Raw genomic sequence first — 17,009 nt, forward strand, 5'->3', positions numbered from 1 at the left:
AGTTGATGTGGAAAATGGTTACATCCAGATTTTGGTCTTAATGAACACCCTTTAGAAAGAGAGTGCACTGACTGGAGGCTATACTATACATTTAATTTGTATATAAAAGGTATATAATTAAGAACATATAAAACATGCACTAATACAACCTCTCACCAGACAGTGGTTTTGCCAGGCAGCACTATGATTGACTCCATCCAGCTTGTGAATGCCCATAAGTCTCCATACATATCCTGCAGCCCACAGAGGGGTCACATGACCCGACTTCTAAGAGGATTTTTAACAAAGCAACAGGTCCCCCCATCGGCAACCACACAATCAGGACGCCCTGACCCTTCAAGTGGGATTACTCTAATTAGCCACTCACCATCTGTGAGCATTTCTAGGGTTTTCATAGAAAAGTTGTGGAGATTTCTACAAAAAAAGAAATGTGGCTTGGGTGTAAATTTGCTTTACAGGAAAGTAAAATAGATTCAGGTCAAACTAAAATGTGTAATTTCATTTCAGATGTGTATAACTTAACCAGGATAGAAATACAAAAATATTAACAAGAGCCTAAAAATTAGAGAGAGTGGTTTATGACCAGAAGATCTCTTGTCTGACTTGCAGACAAGCTGGGAAAACCCAGGTAAGGTTCAGGTAAGATGCCTTTAATATAGTCTCCATTGGCTCCAAAGGAACAGATCTTTGTTCTGTTTTTGACCTAGTGTGCAACAGTGTGAGTGTGAAGTAGAATGATGCTGAAGGCGTGTGAACTTCCCTGAATCAAAAGAGATTGAAGAACTACTGCAGTGTCAATGTGGTGTGTTAAAAACATTGTGTGATTTCCTCAGTCAACCACCAGATGCTGCTGTTCCCCAAGAGACAAAAATGCAAGAAGCAGTTGTGAGACACTAGGGGGCACATGGAGGTTCTGTGATTTACTTCACTCATACATATTTTAAAAATGACTGACTAGGCCTCAGTAGCAATGCATAAAATGTATAATTACCAATCGGAAAGGTGTTTTTTTTCTACAGCCTCAAAGCTATCTCAGTCCTGTCTGGCTGTAGTCTCAGAGATCACAAGAGGAGAGGGGAGGAGAGTAATCACAGCTGAAGTGAACAATAACACATGTGATAGGAAATAAAGAAAGAAAAGTAATGAGTTTCGTAGTTTTATGAGGCCAGACCCTTTGTCTCTCTGCATCGCCGTGCAGCTCACGCTGTCCAGTCTGCTGACTGTTGAAAAGAGTCTAGACTAATGGCTTTGCTGGCATTTCTGCAAACGCCTGACAGTAACATGGCAGTTGGCAGGCGGCCTAAGGAAGGCCAGCGACCTCAAGGGAGCAGCGGAGAAGCCATCAAGATCTTAAAGAGACAGAAACTACAGTGTGTTTCTCAACATACAGTGTTTCCAAATCATTTTCATGTCAGTTGTGTTTTATTACTGCAAGCAAGATGGTAAACATTGTTGAAGCAATGAGAAGCAGCACAAGAGAGAATACCAGAGAGGCTGTAAAACCAGCTCTTACTATACCAACAACTGTAACAACAAGCCTGAATGAAATGAAAACACATTATTCAAAGTTATGGTGAAACAGGGACCATTCAAAGCAGTTGTGCAAACACTAAGCCTGGAAGAATTATGTTAAATACATAAAGGTAGAGCTTCCAGTGGCAGTGACCTGTGTTTGAGGAGGGGGTATGATGATGATATTTTAGTTCACCCATGGGTTTAGTGCTGAAACAGCACGTTGGTGAGGACGTGAACTCGGTGGCACTGTACAGCCGGGTGAATCATCAACTCAGAGAGGGCCCATATCTCAGGAAGGACAAACAATGAAGACGAAACAGGAAAATCTGTGTTAAATTAATCTATCCCCAAAGGAGAGATTGTTCATGGAATGAGGAGGGGTAGAAAAGAAGACAATGGCAGGAGGTCTCATCCATTCATTATAAATAGAAAGATGCTATTGAGGAGCAAAAATAGTCTCTTGTTGGTTGTAGATAGAGTGAAACCCAGTCTCAACACCGATTTAAGGTCACATCCAGTTTCATATGCCAAATATGGAGCTCCATCTGAGGTAACTTATAAAAGGTCAAATGCATTCTTATTAATTGAAACAGAAAGTTTATAGACACACAAGTGGCTCTTTGAGGCTGAAAGAGTTATGATGCAACAGAAAATAAATGTTGTGCATGGATGAAAAATGGAGAGCTAGGGTTGCCCCCTAAGAGTCATGAAGTCAAATTGTCAGTCAAAAGACACAGATTAGACTCTCAGTTTCTCAGGCGACTTGCTAGCTAGTTGTACCAATTGACAAAGGACAGTACATATTTTACACAGTTTGTCATTGTAGAAGGCTAACTTTTTTAAAATTATGGCTGGCTAGGTGCATCCTTTCCATTCTGTGGAAGAGGAGGACTCGCCATGCCCCACATTCACCCAGAGAACTCTGGACCTGAGGCCCCCACTTACAGAGAAATAGCAAAAAGGCACTACGGCAAGCATCGCCAAATTTGTTCCACCGGACATGGGGTCTGTAAACAATGTTGAGGGGGAAGGATTTTTAAAAAATGATCGGCATGCTAGAGCCAGGGTACAGAGATTCTAAGAGAAAAACAATTTTGCAAGCAGCTAAAGAGGTGGTCAAGGAAAAAACCTAAGCTCAGTGCAGCAGTAAGTTTTACCAGCGACATCTGGACTTCACAGTATCTGGAAACCTACATGACTCTGACAGCCCCCTTATTGATGATGACTGGAGACACTTGTTTTAGAAACTAAACAAATCAATTAAGCCACACAGACTCAAACATTGGACAAAGACTAACAAAGGCTAATCATGTGTACAATGTGCTGACAAAAGAGCGTCACTAATGATACACAATACTTTTTAGAAATGATGAAACCAAAAAATAAATTGTGCCCTCAGGGTTGTGCAAGAGGAAAAGCCAGTTTTTCTCTTCAAAAGTCAGTCTCTATGTAGTCAGACACCGTACTTTCTACTTTTTTGTACTTTAGGCTCCTGCACAGGTTAGCATATAGCTCAAAGCATACAGTAGCTAATGTTAATGTAAATAATTGTGTGAGTACACCTTTAGACACGCTAATTACAAGCTCACTAACATAACATGTTAGCAAACCAATTTTAGCACGGTAGCACGTGTAGCAGCACTCATTTCATATTTAAAGTCGGTGTAAAAGAGCGTTTGGCAAGATATAAATCCTTGAAAGCAAGTCACTGACTTTGAATGGTTTACAATGCAAACATGAAAAATTTAATCTGGACCCGACCCCATCAGAAAACAGTTGCTCCCATACAATGATTAACTCCAGCTGATAGTGACTGGCTGGAGCATCTTAATCTTTCAACAATGAAAAGCATTAACATAAGCAAAACCAAATTTTCACTTACCGAAGAAATCGCAAAAATTAGAGACTTTTTTAATGCCTTTTTAATACCACAGAGAAGGTAATTCATCACCTCTTTCATGGTCATACCAGTCAAAGAATGATGGAAAACCAAGAGGGAGAACTTCAGATTTCATTGACATTTGTATCACTTTTTTCAGTACTTCGCGGATGTACATAATAATAATTCCCAGTAATATGACTGATCGACCTGGATTCCGGTAAGCTGCGGAAAACTGATGGATGGATGAAATAATTACAAAATCATTTAGTTCACTTTTAAATTCCTTCTAAAACTGACACTTGCCCAATTTGAGCCGCTGTGGCCAACAGCAGCATCAGCGTATGTGAGCAGTCTCATGTCACAGATTGAAACTCCACAAAAAAGAGGAACTGAACAGCCTCCTGTATCCACTGTCACACACGTAACATCTCCCAACAACCAACAACCACATACTAAAAAAATGTATTTTTTTTAAATCCTTTAAGGCCTTTTGTTGATGGAACTGAAGGCCTCTTAAGACTTTTTTCAAGCCCCGCATACCCTGGTATTAGACTGCCTTCATTTTAGCTTGGTGTATCTAATGAACTGAGTTTAATTTTCAGCTGCTGTCTCAGGAGCTGAAGTATCAAGTTTCTGTTCCTCTAAACATAGAATTATCTCTGTAGTTGTACACATGTGGTCTTCATTGGACCACCAGGGTTGGTTGGTGAGAAGATAAGAGACAACGCTGAAACAAAAGTTCCCCATGAAGGCTGGAGCAGCAATGTGCCAAATCTAATAAAGAGCAAATTGAGAACACTCCTTCATCGGCATCTCTTCCTTGTTAATAAAATCCTCCCAGCTAGATAATAGGGGATCACATTAGGGCTAAACAACACATAATGTATTACTTGCCTTTATTGACCCACATAGAGAAGAAAGCTGGCGGTGAGGCCATTGCAATACACAACGATATGAACAATGTACAGTCAGCAGGTGATGACATCACTGCTGTATTGACTGAGAGTCCTCAGACACTGGAAGCCTCAAAAATTCAAAAACATAGAGGCAGATGTACACAGATGTGTAGGTGAATGCCCTGCACATATTACCATACTGATATCAAGACTAGCTGACGGCAATCAGTTGACAATTACATACTAGTTAAGACACAGTTTGTTGTGTCAAACAACTGGAGGAATGTGCTTTTGCATAATACTGAGTGTGGCAGCGGCCTGTGTGTACAGTATGCTGTTTAAAAACAACTGTGTTTTTACCAACTCTGAGAAGAAGCAGTTGTTTCTCATCATTTTTACAGTTTACAGTAGGTTGTGCGATCCTTGACATGCTTCCCATTGCACCGATAGCTGTGTTAAAAAGGTCAGTACAGACAACAGTCGTCTACAACTTTGCCAGGACGAATCCAGTAGGGAAGAGTTGAGAATGATTAAATAATTCTTGACATGATTTTAGTTTGTATGTGTTGAAAAATCAGTCATGTCATTATATAATTTTTGGGCACAGGGGATTAAGAAAAACTTAGAAGTGTTGGCAAGTAGTATTTCACACAGATCACTCCAGCAGTACACAGTGCTCAGAGAACTGTGTCCTCCATGTGACACCTGCACAGAGAGGCTTCACAATAAAAGTCAGTACACCAAACGAGGGAGAGCTTATCCTTGGAAAACGGGAATGACACTAGGGAGGGTTAAATTGCTGTGTGTTGGTTTTGGGTGCGAACATAAACCTTCTTTCTATCATTAAGTCTATAACCATTTAAAACTACTCAGTGTAAAAGTCGCACTGGAAAACAAGGCAAGAGAAAAATGATACATTTGGAGCACTATAAAGAGTCAAGAAGGAAGCAACGTGGAAGGTTAGATGAGAATCCCTGAGCAACTCAGAGCAGAAATAAAGGCAAAGCAGCCAGAACCTTGTGTGAACTGTAACACAAGCAGCGCTGAGCCCCGTGAGAGCTTGACACACATCTGAAATGGAGGACAAAGTATCCAGGAAATAGTGCTGTAGCTTGCATTTCCTATTCTCTGGGTGTCTGTGATAGAGACCAGCCTCCCCGGAGCGATCCAGACGCGAACAGATGAACACGTCTTCACGACTGAGCTGGCACGAGCTGGCAATACCCCGAGAGCAGAGAGTAAAAGTCCTGAGAGCGGTTAGTGCCCTGAGTCCCAGAGAGAGAGAGAGAGAGAGAGAGAGAGAGAGAGAGAGGGTAGTGGCAGTATGTGCAGAGAGCCAGGACTCCCGGAGCAAACTTGTCCCCTCCGTTTTTCTGAAGCAGGCAGTGCTCTTTTGAAACAGTGCCAGTGGAGGCTGGCCCAAAACCTTGCAGCTGAAACTTTTACAGGCTCAGTGTTTGCGAGCAGGAAGAGAAGGACACAAAGTGAGATTTGTAAAGGGAGTTTTACAGCTCCTCTCCTCTTCTTTCCTCTTCTTCGACCTGCCTGAGATGTCAGCACAATGATTTGTGTTTGATGTCTTTGTTCATTAAAACTACGAATTCTTCAAGAATATGCACGTTTTGGAAAGAAGACTGCATGAGGAGAGGAAAGGATATTTAAAGTATATATAAGGATATAATTGCTTGAAAAAAAATGAAGAGTCAGTGACGTCACACAGGAAGCTGTCTTGGATACTGCCTGAGGAAAGATACTGATGAGTGTCCATGGCACTCAGTGGCATTACGTTGTGCCCTTTTCAGGATTCGTACATCGGATTATTTCAGTGATTTTCGTTTCTTGGTGACGATCCACACAAAACATTTCCTCTGGATTTGATCGTTCCAGGATATTGACTCTTCACATGCCCTTATTTTCGCTTCAGCTCTCCATGACACATTTTGTGACTTGAGGGTATATTGTGGTAAACATCACACCACTCGTTTGGTCCGTTAATGTTGACAGCAAACACTGATTTCCTTTCACTACTACAGTCAAATTAAATCAGAACCCCGTTGGTTGCCATTTTCTTGTATTTGCTGTGCAACAAATCTGCATAAAAACACAGGCAGGTGCAGAACAACTAAAGACGTCCGGAATGACTACCGAAAATGGGAACTGTGAGGCATGTACTACCTGGGAATGATGCCAACTGCTGACAAAAGGCTTTACTGCACGGCTCTGAGAGAAGCCTTTAACTCATTTGCTCTGAAATGCTTCAGGAATATCTGACACTGAATTGTTTGGCCAACTGTAGATAAATCTGTCAAACCTTTTGGCTTTGTTACAAGACAGCATGTAAGTACTCACTTCTGATTCCTTTACCCGAGCTTATTTCTCTGTCTGCCTCACTCTATTTCTTCTCCCCTCCCAGCCCCTAATCCTGCAGTCAAGTGAGTGTCTATTTGATGGCACACAATCTACAGTTCATGTGACTGCTCCCCTTTATTCTGCGAGTACACTCTGTCAACTCTGTGACTTCACCTCAAAACAAAACCCTAGTCTACTTTTATGCATATTCCACGTAGATTTCGTATCTTTTTTTTTTTTTTTTTTTTAATTTTGTGACTTCATGATTTCTTTTCCTGTCTCCCTTTCTCCTTGCTGTCTCTCCTTCTTGGCAGCAGGGCAAAAGTGGGCAGGGAGAGAGGAGGGCATGGCCCAGAAACTGCTCTCAAGCCCCAACCCCTGTTCGAGTGGGGTTGCTTGCTGGTATACTACTCAGCCTTTCCCTCGTCTTGCAGGCGAAAGAGAGGGATGTGGAAATGCATTCTTGTCTCCTTTCTAACCCGCCTTTTTTTTTTTTTTTCCTTTTTTTTTTGTCGCCTCCATGGCCTTCTTTTGCGGGTGAACACAACCCTGATCTGTACTAAAAAAGTCACCTCCAGGTATTTCTGATTTTTGATTCTGCTTCTGTTTGGGCCTTGATACTCCTCTTTGTACTGAAGTGTCCCTTTATTTGTGTCTGTTGCACTTTTACACTTCTTTTACTGTCACCTTCCACACTGTACACGTGTCTGCTTTGCTTGCACCGAACACAATGTCTAAACCTTCACCATTTTTCGCTCGATCGAGACGAACCACAATTTTGCTTTAATGTTGTGTCTTGGGTTAAATGCATTAAGAAATATTGACCAAATCATTTGTGTATATACTTACTGTAATGAGCGGTCCGTTTACGGAGCGATGTTCGATAAAACACGGGCCCTGAGTAAAAAGAAATTTTAGTGGTTATGTTACTGCCTCTTAAAGTACAGAAATGTAGTAAAAAGCAACATTTAGGGATAATTTACAGGTCGGGGCCTAAAGACACCACAGCCCAAGTGCCTTGAACAAATAAAATTGACCTCATCAAAAGAGACTATTACCTCTAAGTTTCAAATAGGAAATCCTCCGACATAAAAGGCGTTTAGCCCTTTTTACTAAACATTTTGGTTTCTGTGTTGCAGGACTATGTAAATGCAAGAAATCTGCAACCAGAGGCAACATAAAATCTCCCCCAGCTGTAGTGTGGGCTACTGTTTGCCATCTATTTTACCACGAAGTAAAAAAGTATACCACACAGGTGGAATAAGCATCTCGAAAAATATGCGATTTCGATATCATATAGGCAAACTGTAATATTCCTGAATTGTTCTCGAATGCTGCTGTTTGATAGACCTGTTCAAAAAACCAGTATGAACCAGATCCCTCTGTTGCAAGCATTGTTCTATACATGAAGGGGCTTGCATTGTAGGATTGCAGGGTCCCGGTTTTGGATCAAGTCTTACTCGTTTTGTTTGGGTTTTTTTTTTTTTTTTAAGAAGCACAGAAGCTACAAAAACATGAATATTAAAATTAGTCACATAAAAACATAAAAACAACAGCTCTTTTTCTCAACAGCTTATTCTCTTCTAGGAAACAGATTTATTTGCAAACTGATGTATAAACATCTGGGCACATGTTACATGGTGTGCAGTTATTTGTGGTTGTGTTTGCATATAGTTGAGTCAGCTCTTTGGTTTGTGTTTGAGTGTGTGATAACGGCAGATTAAGGCATACTGTACTGTACAGAAAGGGTGAATGAAGAAAAAAAGGGGGAGGGATCAGGGAGGATTGGCAGAGAGAGAGAAAATGAACTTATTTCCTCCTCCCCCCCAAGTTCTCCTCAGATGAACTTGCTATGCTGCTTGATGACATGTTGTTTGGAAAGCCATATCCTCTGCTATTTGCGTTTCTCTCCTCCCCGTAGTTAGAGTGACTCTGTGGTTACCAGGATCAAAGTCTCTTTTCCTTTTGGTTGTTGCTTTTATCAGGTCATACTGCACACACACACGGAGCTCTTCCTGTTTGTGAGCAAAACTGACTCATGGGCTATAAACAGCATTTGATCCAACTCCTTTGTCAATGCCGTATCACATAGAAAACCACTTAAAACTGTTCTAGCTTTGAGCAACCAATCACCAGATGTCAAAGTTGCACACTGTAAAAGCCATGAGAAAGTCATATTAAGAGTGACATCTGGATGGTCCAGATGTTCCACCCGTGTCTCAGCATTTGTCTTAACCTATGTGGAATATTACATTGGCTGGTTTCCTGTGACAGGATAGAGCCACGTATGACAATAGCTCACTAAGTAAGCTTTCAAACACTCGCCTGTGATCATCACAACTTTCAGGCACTCACTGTATTTACATCAGACAGATAACGTTGACTAAAACAAACCATAAAAAGTACTTGCAAAGACTTTTTTTCACCTAGGTCTCTTGAGAATGTCACAGTGAGTATAGAAAGATCCATCTGTCGTACTTCACTGAGTGGTAAGTACAGCAGTATAAGGATATGACATACAAGCCCAGAGAAAGGAAACTTCCACAGCCCTTCACAAAATATATAGCGCGAAACAACAAGTCGTCTAGCCTCATCACTCTAATAAAATATCGCGACATAAACAAACCCACGACACACTCTTAACAGCACTTCAAACAACATGAAAGTACTGAAAACCTAAGAGTTGTTGCACCATCCTGAGCGTACAAGCAATGGTGGAAAATGTTACTTTAGTCCAGACTCTGCCATTAATGCTCAATTACACGTCAGGGAAAGTGTTTAGTATTACAAAAAAAATAACATGTAAAATACCCGTGTTTAAAATCACCACTAGCATGCTTTAGAAAAACTGTTCGTTTTTAGAGGTATTGCTCTTCTGAACATTGTACTTTGATCATAATGCACTAACACAACAATTATCATCATAATTCAGTTTTATTATAATTTAGATATCATAATGCTGCATGTATTAAAAAGTACACTGTAACAGACACAGCACAACTATTGATCATAAGCACCTAAAGCAGAGAACATACTCAGTCAAATAGTTGTGGTAGAGGCATTTTCAACAAACCAGGGTGTTGGCTAATATTTTACTGGTTTCTGCGTTACAGTGTCTGATGATACAAAAAACGTAGATTGGGAATTTGTCAACCTGCCTGACAGTAAAAGGTTTTTGTGATGTAAGAAGTGCCCACTACCTTTGGTGTCGGGGTATTTTATATTGGTCATTGCCTTTTATGTTTAAGCATTAAGTAGAAGGAGTAGTAATATGTATGTTATCTTAAAAATGGCATGGCAACTCCGGCACCTCTTGAGGCAAAATCAAAGTCCACACCAAATGTACTTCATGTGTGGGCACATACCTTTTACAGGGTCTTATTAGTTTCCACAGTTAGAGGTTTTGACCTAAGGCTCTAGAGCCACAGTCAGTCCATCTAATGACCCCCTGACATACTGTAGGGGGGAATTTCCTCTCCAATTAGTACCAGATATTGAATTGTGTAGTCTAGTGGCTCCCAGCTTGCGGTCTGGACCCCCACATGGGCTTGTAAGATCAATCTAAGGGGTTGCGAGATGATTACCGGGGAAGGAAATAAGATAAAACAAAAATCTGCTACACGGAATTATACTGATTTTTTGGATTTTAACCCTTGGTTCTCTCTTACTCTCTTGCTTCTCTTAATACTGCATTCACCAGTTTTACCAGGTCACATCTGTAAAATCACTAAAATCAAATAATCTAAGGAGAGGAAATCAGACTTTGAGTTTACTGTTAATTACTCAGTCATGCAAACTGTGACAAGCGCTCAAGTAAACCTGGTTTGTATTATGGGGTCACAAACAAACAGGATTGGGAGCCACTAGTGTAGACTAGACAACAGCTGCTAACATTACAGATATTACAATATACAAGTCTACAAGTCTCTTTGTAACTTTTAGTATTTGAATCATCCCCAAAGTGCTCATCTGATGCCTCTGGACTGGGCTTTGTTCTACCAAATTAACAACACTGGAAGTGACTACAGCATACCCTAGTAATTTGAATGTAATCATGTCAGCCTGGAGGTGTGTGTGTGTGACTGTGTGTATGTGTGTGAGTGTGTGTATGTGAGTGTGTGAGCGCACGCGCGTGTGTGTGTGTGTGTGTTTTGTATTATGTTTGTAAAGTTGCGACTCCTGCTTTTCATTCAAAAACTATTAAAAGGAAAATGTAGTTTTACACAGAGACAGCGCAGAGGAAGAATAGAGGGTAAGCACCAAACAGGAACAAGAAAAAAACAATAGGGGCCTTGACTTTGTGAAATGACTCCAAAAATTGAAAACTTTAAATTTAAAGTTTAAAAAGAAATGAACAAAAAGTAACTTATTTAACAGTTCAAACACCTGACTTTCCATGAGGATGACAATGTGACGGCAACCTAAAATTCATCAGTCCTCTCTAAACTGAAGTTTCTGCAGGTAAGCTGCTGATTGGCTTCACACATGAAAAGAATGTAACGTTCATTTACTCAATGTCAATCAGTGTAAAAAGATCAAATGTGGACAGATTGGACTGAAGTACTCTTCTGGATTCTATTTACAAGTTCTTTTTGTGAGAAAATATAGAGGACAGCTCAGTTATTTGATGGTTCATTGAAATTACAAATAACTTGAAAATTATGTCGTAAATAAAGCCGTCAAACCTGCTCCTGTCAGAGAGATGTATGTAAGATGTATGGCAGACTGAGTCGGTGTGCCAGATGGACTTAAACTCCCGCTGACCTGAGTTTATTAACCAGGATGCATCACAGATGATGAAATTCAACTGAAACCTCAGGCTCATACAAAACATAACCACTTGTCCAACATATGGACAAAGTCTGCTTATAGAACAATGGTCCTTTCTCTACATGTGTTAACACCTAGCTCACATAGCATGAACACTGCACTGAGCATCTGGTAGCAAGTTATGCCACCATATCTTATTGTCGGTTGTCATACCCCCTTTCTGACATGGCATCATCTCATTGCTTGGCTGCCAATACTCTCCTCCCCCCCCTCAGTGGTGGGTTCTGCCATGCTGCATCCACGACATCAGCCTCTTTTTGTCTCATTGAGATTCAGCTTGGCATGCAGACAATGCCCATTTCTTGGCACCAAATATTGGAGAGAACCGCATAAGAGAACCAACCCCAGTCTTTTCCCTCACAGTCGTCCCCCGAATTGCGCCGATCAACATGGACCAACGCCAACCTATAATGGGTATTTTTATGTTTTTGTGCCTTCGTCTACTAAATTCTCAGTTTGTTCGGCACCTGGGCATATGAAATCACGGATATCTTCTATGACGTTTACCACTGTAAGATGAGGAGAGCTGTGAATATGAATGATAGTGTCAGCAATATGTTCATTGGCATGTTTATTGTTCCGGTACTTGTTATGGATTCATAACAGTTTTCCTTCATTATATTCTGCCACAGAGCAGCCATTTTCCTATCATCAGCAGCAGCTTGGGGATATAGTGTGAAAGTCAGACCATTACTTCCAGCTGTAAGAAAGAAAGAAAGAAAGAAAGAAAGAAAGAAAGAAAGAAAGAAAATCATTTGCTTTAGTTCTTGGTTGCAAGCTTACCCATGCAACCTTATGGAGTCTCAGTGGAGTGGGTAATTGGTGTTTATCTCTAGCATAGCTTATATTAAAAAAGGTTGATGCACAATCACTAACAGGGTATTTGGAGACGATCAAGGTAAGAATAACTAAAAAAATAAATAAATCAAAGTGTACTTGTTTGTGTGCCTCACTGGCCTGTGGTTGAGAGTTGCAACTGAAAAACAACTTCTACCTAAAGTTGTGGTAGCAGTTGGGTTTTTTTTTATTATTTTTTTTAACTCAGCTGTGGTTGGAGAACGGATGTTTGAATCAGACTGAGCTCTGATAATATAATGAATGTGAACTTGTCATTTTGAGATGTGATTATTCTGAGAAACAGATGCAAGTCACATCATGTTAGATAATGCCATGTCGTGTTGTGTGCTGACGGAATAGAACAAAGATAAAAAGAGAAGTTAAGATAATGAAAACTGACAAACAACTTTGGAGTTGAACTGCCTCTCTCTATACTGTGCTGTAAGCTTGAAGCAGTTATAGTTTTAATCATTACAAATGGAAAAACGGGTGTTAATCCTACCAGTACATTACTCCATAATTTATTCATTCTTAACCAGGGAACCACAAACAAATCTTGTTTTTCATTCACTCAACTTTTCTTTTATAAAAAGTTGAATGCAGTCCTGCTTTCACTCCAGCCTCTTTGCATTGGCCAGCCAGTTAGAAGAGTTTGATACCATTTACCGTCTAATTAATTCAACATCTCAATTAAGGCCCCCCGCTCTCTGATGCCCTTGTGGCTTTTCATTCTGCCCCAGTGAGCACGGCCTGGCACCACAGCCGCACAGCCTGCCAAAACATTTCAATCACTGTCAGCATTAATTAGACCAAAGAGGAATTCAGAATGTTAATGAACTACCCAGTTGCTTTTCAGTGACCATGGTTCACATGCTAATTTATGCAAAGCGCCCTAGCCTTTGCATGGGTTGACCATCATCGTCTACCATAACAGTGTCTGGGCTCACTCAGCTCAGCCAAAGTATGGCTCTGTCAGGGCCCAGGCAGCTCTGCCCAGCTTGTGTCCCAGACTCTAGCTGGCACAGTAAACAGACTCCTTTTTCAATGGACTTGAAGTGGCTTTCACACTGTGCAAAAAGGGCAATTTTCTGAAGTCAAACCTTCAACTTCTCTATTAAAACATCTAAATCAAAAGCAAAAATCATTAGAAGGATTTTTTTGCCTCACATTTGTGAATCAGCAACAGTCGACTCTCTGAAATATTTTATGAACAGCCAATTCCTTCAGTCAGTCAGTCTCAACATCTGCTATATCATTATTTGTGGAAAAATAAGCAGTCTATCTTATGGATACGGATCTGAAGGAGGAGGTAGAAGTTAACAGGTTGCACCACAGATGTTGGGTATGGGTGCCAAACAACTCCCTAAAATGGCCGAGTAACAGCCATTTTCCATTTTTCTTCCTTTGCTTTGCATTAGTTTCTGGTTGTAGAGACGGAAGGGACCAAACTGGGGAAAGGCATGCTTAAATTGAGCTATTTTTTTCTGCCTGTTGGGAAGCAGACCTGGAAAGACCTGAGCCAAGTTTTAGAGAAACATAGGCACTAATTCTTGGCACAGCTGCCCTTCACTATGTGCCAACTTCTCTGAATGTGATTTTTTTTTTCTTCCACAAATTGCCACACTGAATTGTGACAGAAGTGTATTCTGACCTTAATGTATAAGTCATTAAGAAAACTGCATTTCTTTTGTACATGTCCAATCTATGCTAATGTACAGTATGTCCATCATCTGTCATTCTTTAACCCTGACCAAATACATTTGCACTGACCAATGCAAGTGGTCTCATACTTTATATCACTGTAGTGCTGTTTGTAAGACTGTTGAGCCAAGCCTGTAGTTTCTGTACTCTCTTTTACAATACAGTCCACAATGCGGTGGAGTCTAGAGGGGAAATTTCTCCTTGAGGGTAATTCCTGATAAAACTGTTATCAGACTACCTCATTCCATGGTACGGGTTGTCATTTGAATAATATGGTTTAACAGTATGTACGTGTGCATGTTTTAACTATTATTTTGGATGCAACTGCAGTAATTTACTACAAAAGATATTACATTACATTAAATGGCCAATATTACAAGAAATTATTGAAAGTATACTTATCAGATTTTCCTGTGATGTACCACTACTAAACACAATCTGATGACTTATGACTAAATGTGGTAAAACCTTTGCATTTTGTCCTCTACGCAGACTAAAAAATATTTTTCAACCACTGTTTGCCCCTAGTGGGTACTGATATCTAAAAACTCACTTATTCTTTTGTTTCACAGTTCGACTGACAAGTTTCCACTGCTGCCTGCAAAAGCATCTGTCCTTAAGGCTGAGGTAGTAGATTGAATAGTTGTGGGGTTTGTGTCCTCCCTCTGAGATAACTATGCAATCTACTGTCTTTCCTAAGGAGACAGGTTGATCTGCTGTGATGCCAATAGCCCGAGCACACATAAGAAGCTCTGTGGACAAAGGACCTCATGGACAGAGTAAAGTAAATCAGAGGATAACCCATCCCTCACCTCTGGAGAAGAGATTGCGGACACAAAGACTTTATATATTTACCAGATGCAATGGTGGAACTTATCTAATGTAATGACATGTTGTAAAGTTAGTACATATTGAGTTAAGTCTTGTTTTTAAGGATGCTGTACTTGAAGTTGAGCCTAGCAAGGTGAGGTAGTAGGTTGTATAGTTTGTGGGATGGAGTAAATCCTACTCAGGTGATAACTATACAGTCTATTACCTTCCTTGAGAGGTACAATGAGTGCTTGGAATGAAGCTCACTCACACACTCTTGCCAAAGGGTGAAAGAGCCACTCCGATGCCACCTTGTGGCCAAAGACTATCATCACTCTGGAAATTATTAAAGCTTTGGGAGCTCTATTGTGTGCATCTGGAGCAAATTCACAAAACATCCAGGGGCTGAAAGTTACTCCTAATTCCTTTTTGGTCTGAGAAATTCACCAAGCAAAAGTATGTTCTACGTCTGAGAGATGTTAGAGGAAGAGCAGAGGAGTGCTAAGTCTACTCACAGTCAGTTATGTCTTGTGAAAACAGAATAATAATGAACTTTTAAACCATATTTTAATTGCCATTTAATAAGGATGCAATTTGCTCACCAACAAATCTGAACAATCCAATAATATCAGACATGACAGTTACAATACAGTTTGCAGCGCTGACGATGGCAGCCTCCGCTCTGACAAGATCATTAATCAAAGTAAAATTGTACCAATTTGTCTGACAAGTCGTTAAATGAACATTAAATAATCACCAACTGCAATTAACACACAAATAAAGGTACTTTATACATGACCATTGCTGGTATGTCCAATAAAATCAGCTCTGTATGTAGAATTACCATCAAAGTATGATGATTTGTTTTGTTAGCTGGAAAAACATCCCATGCTGATGGTATTTGATCCTAGACGCTACATATACATGTATGCAATAAAATATTTTCATTTGTTTCACGTGTTAAATTCGTTATACATTTTACAAAATACTGATATGACAGCTATCTGAATTTAATTTAATTTGTTCCTCATGCTACTGTGTATTGATGAATATCTTATTTACCTTCACTGGCTGACTCATCAGCTGTCAAACACCAGTCCCTGTGGACATAGGGTGGAAATTCATGATGATGTCCTCCTTAATGCCGCCACTTCTCTTTTCTCTCAGTTTAGGACTCTTTTTTTCTTACTAAAAGTTTTTCACAGCAGCTTTGTGAATTGCTCTTAAGAGAAAACTCATGACATTTGGACATACCATCCTTTGTCACAGCCCTAAAATGATCATAAATGAATTATAAGGGATAACAATTTTTGATGTAAGAGTAAGTTACACAACAAAATCTACACCAAGTGTGGGGGTGGTATTATATTAAGTACTTTATGAATAAATTCTTTGTAACTGAACAGCAAGTGCTCTTTATCTGACACATTGGTCTGTCAGACGAAGAACGAAGTGACAAAGTACTTTCGAATTGTGACTGGTCAGTCACTCAGTGGGATAGTTGCTGAATGAAGCATTGCGGCCACAACAGAAAACCACTCAATATGTGTCAGGTACACACCCAGTGTGTAAAAGGTTAGTTACAGTAAAATTACAGTGTTATTAACTGATTAATATTAGTTTAATTTTTTTAATAGTTCCGCAAAAAGTACCCCAGTAAAAGTCTTACATATGTGGAAATCGGAAATAAGTCATTGAGGCTTTATCTTTTGCAAATTAAACTCTGACTCATTTTGCCAGATTATGGTGGCTCATAGATACGTATAAATTGTTTACGGAAGGCAAGAAGTAAATACTCACTAAAAATAACTGTGTTCGTAAAACATTAAACATATTTAAAATAACTGCTGAGTCATTACACTGTATGCGCAAAGGAAAATTGAGCTATGCAAAGATTCTTTAAGTCAGGAAATGAAACAGCTTGACTACCTCACCACAAACCTGCAAACTTGTGATAAAAATCTAATCAACATACAGTGCAGACTAAATTAACTTCAGCTGAATGGTTGGGAGAAAGTTGAGACAAACATCAACATAAAAAAAATATACCAGAATAAAATAAAAAATAAATAAAATAAATGCTAATGAGCCAAAGAGAAGGTTATATTGAATTAAATTGATGTCAGTCCCTGCCCTGTCTCATTTTTGTTAGGATACTGTACATCATAAGAAAATTACAAAAATAAAAG

The 17,009-nt window shown here is 39.8% G+C and overlaps 1 long non-coding RNA gene across 1 annotated transcript; it reads left to right on the forward strand.

Annotated features, from left to right (window-relative positions):
- Window positions 1-2,943: 2,943 nt before the first annotated feature.
- Window positions 2,944-15,773, forward strand: LOC130185530 (uncharacterized). The gene is made up of 2 exons (XR_008830171.1): window positions 2,944-7,220; window positions 14,583-15,773. It is a non-coding gene; the product is annotated as an uncharacterized LOC130185530 (long non-coding RNA).
- The last annotated feature ends 1,236 nt before the right edge of the window (window positions 15,774-17,009 follow it).

The sequence above is a fragment of the Seriola aureovittata genome, chromosome 2 (genome assembly GCF_021018895.1).
Source record: "Seriola aureovittata isolate HTS-2021-v1 ecotype China chromosome 2, ASM2101889v1, whole genome shotgun sequence".
In the NCBI taxonomy this organism is placed as follows: Eukaryota; Metazoa; Chordata; class Actinopteri; order Carangiformes; family Carangidae; genus Seriola; species Seriola aureovittata.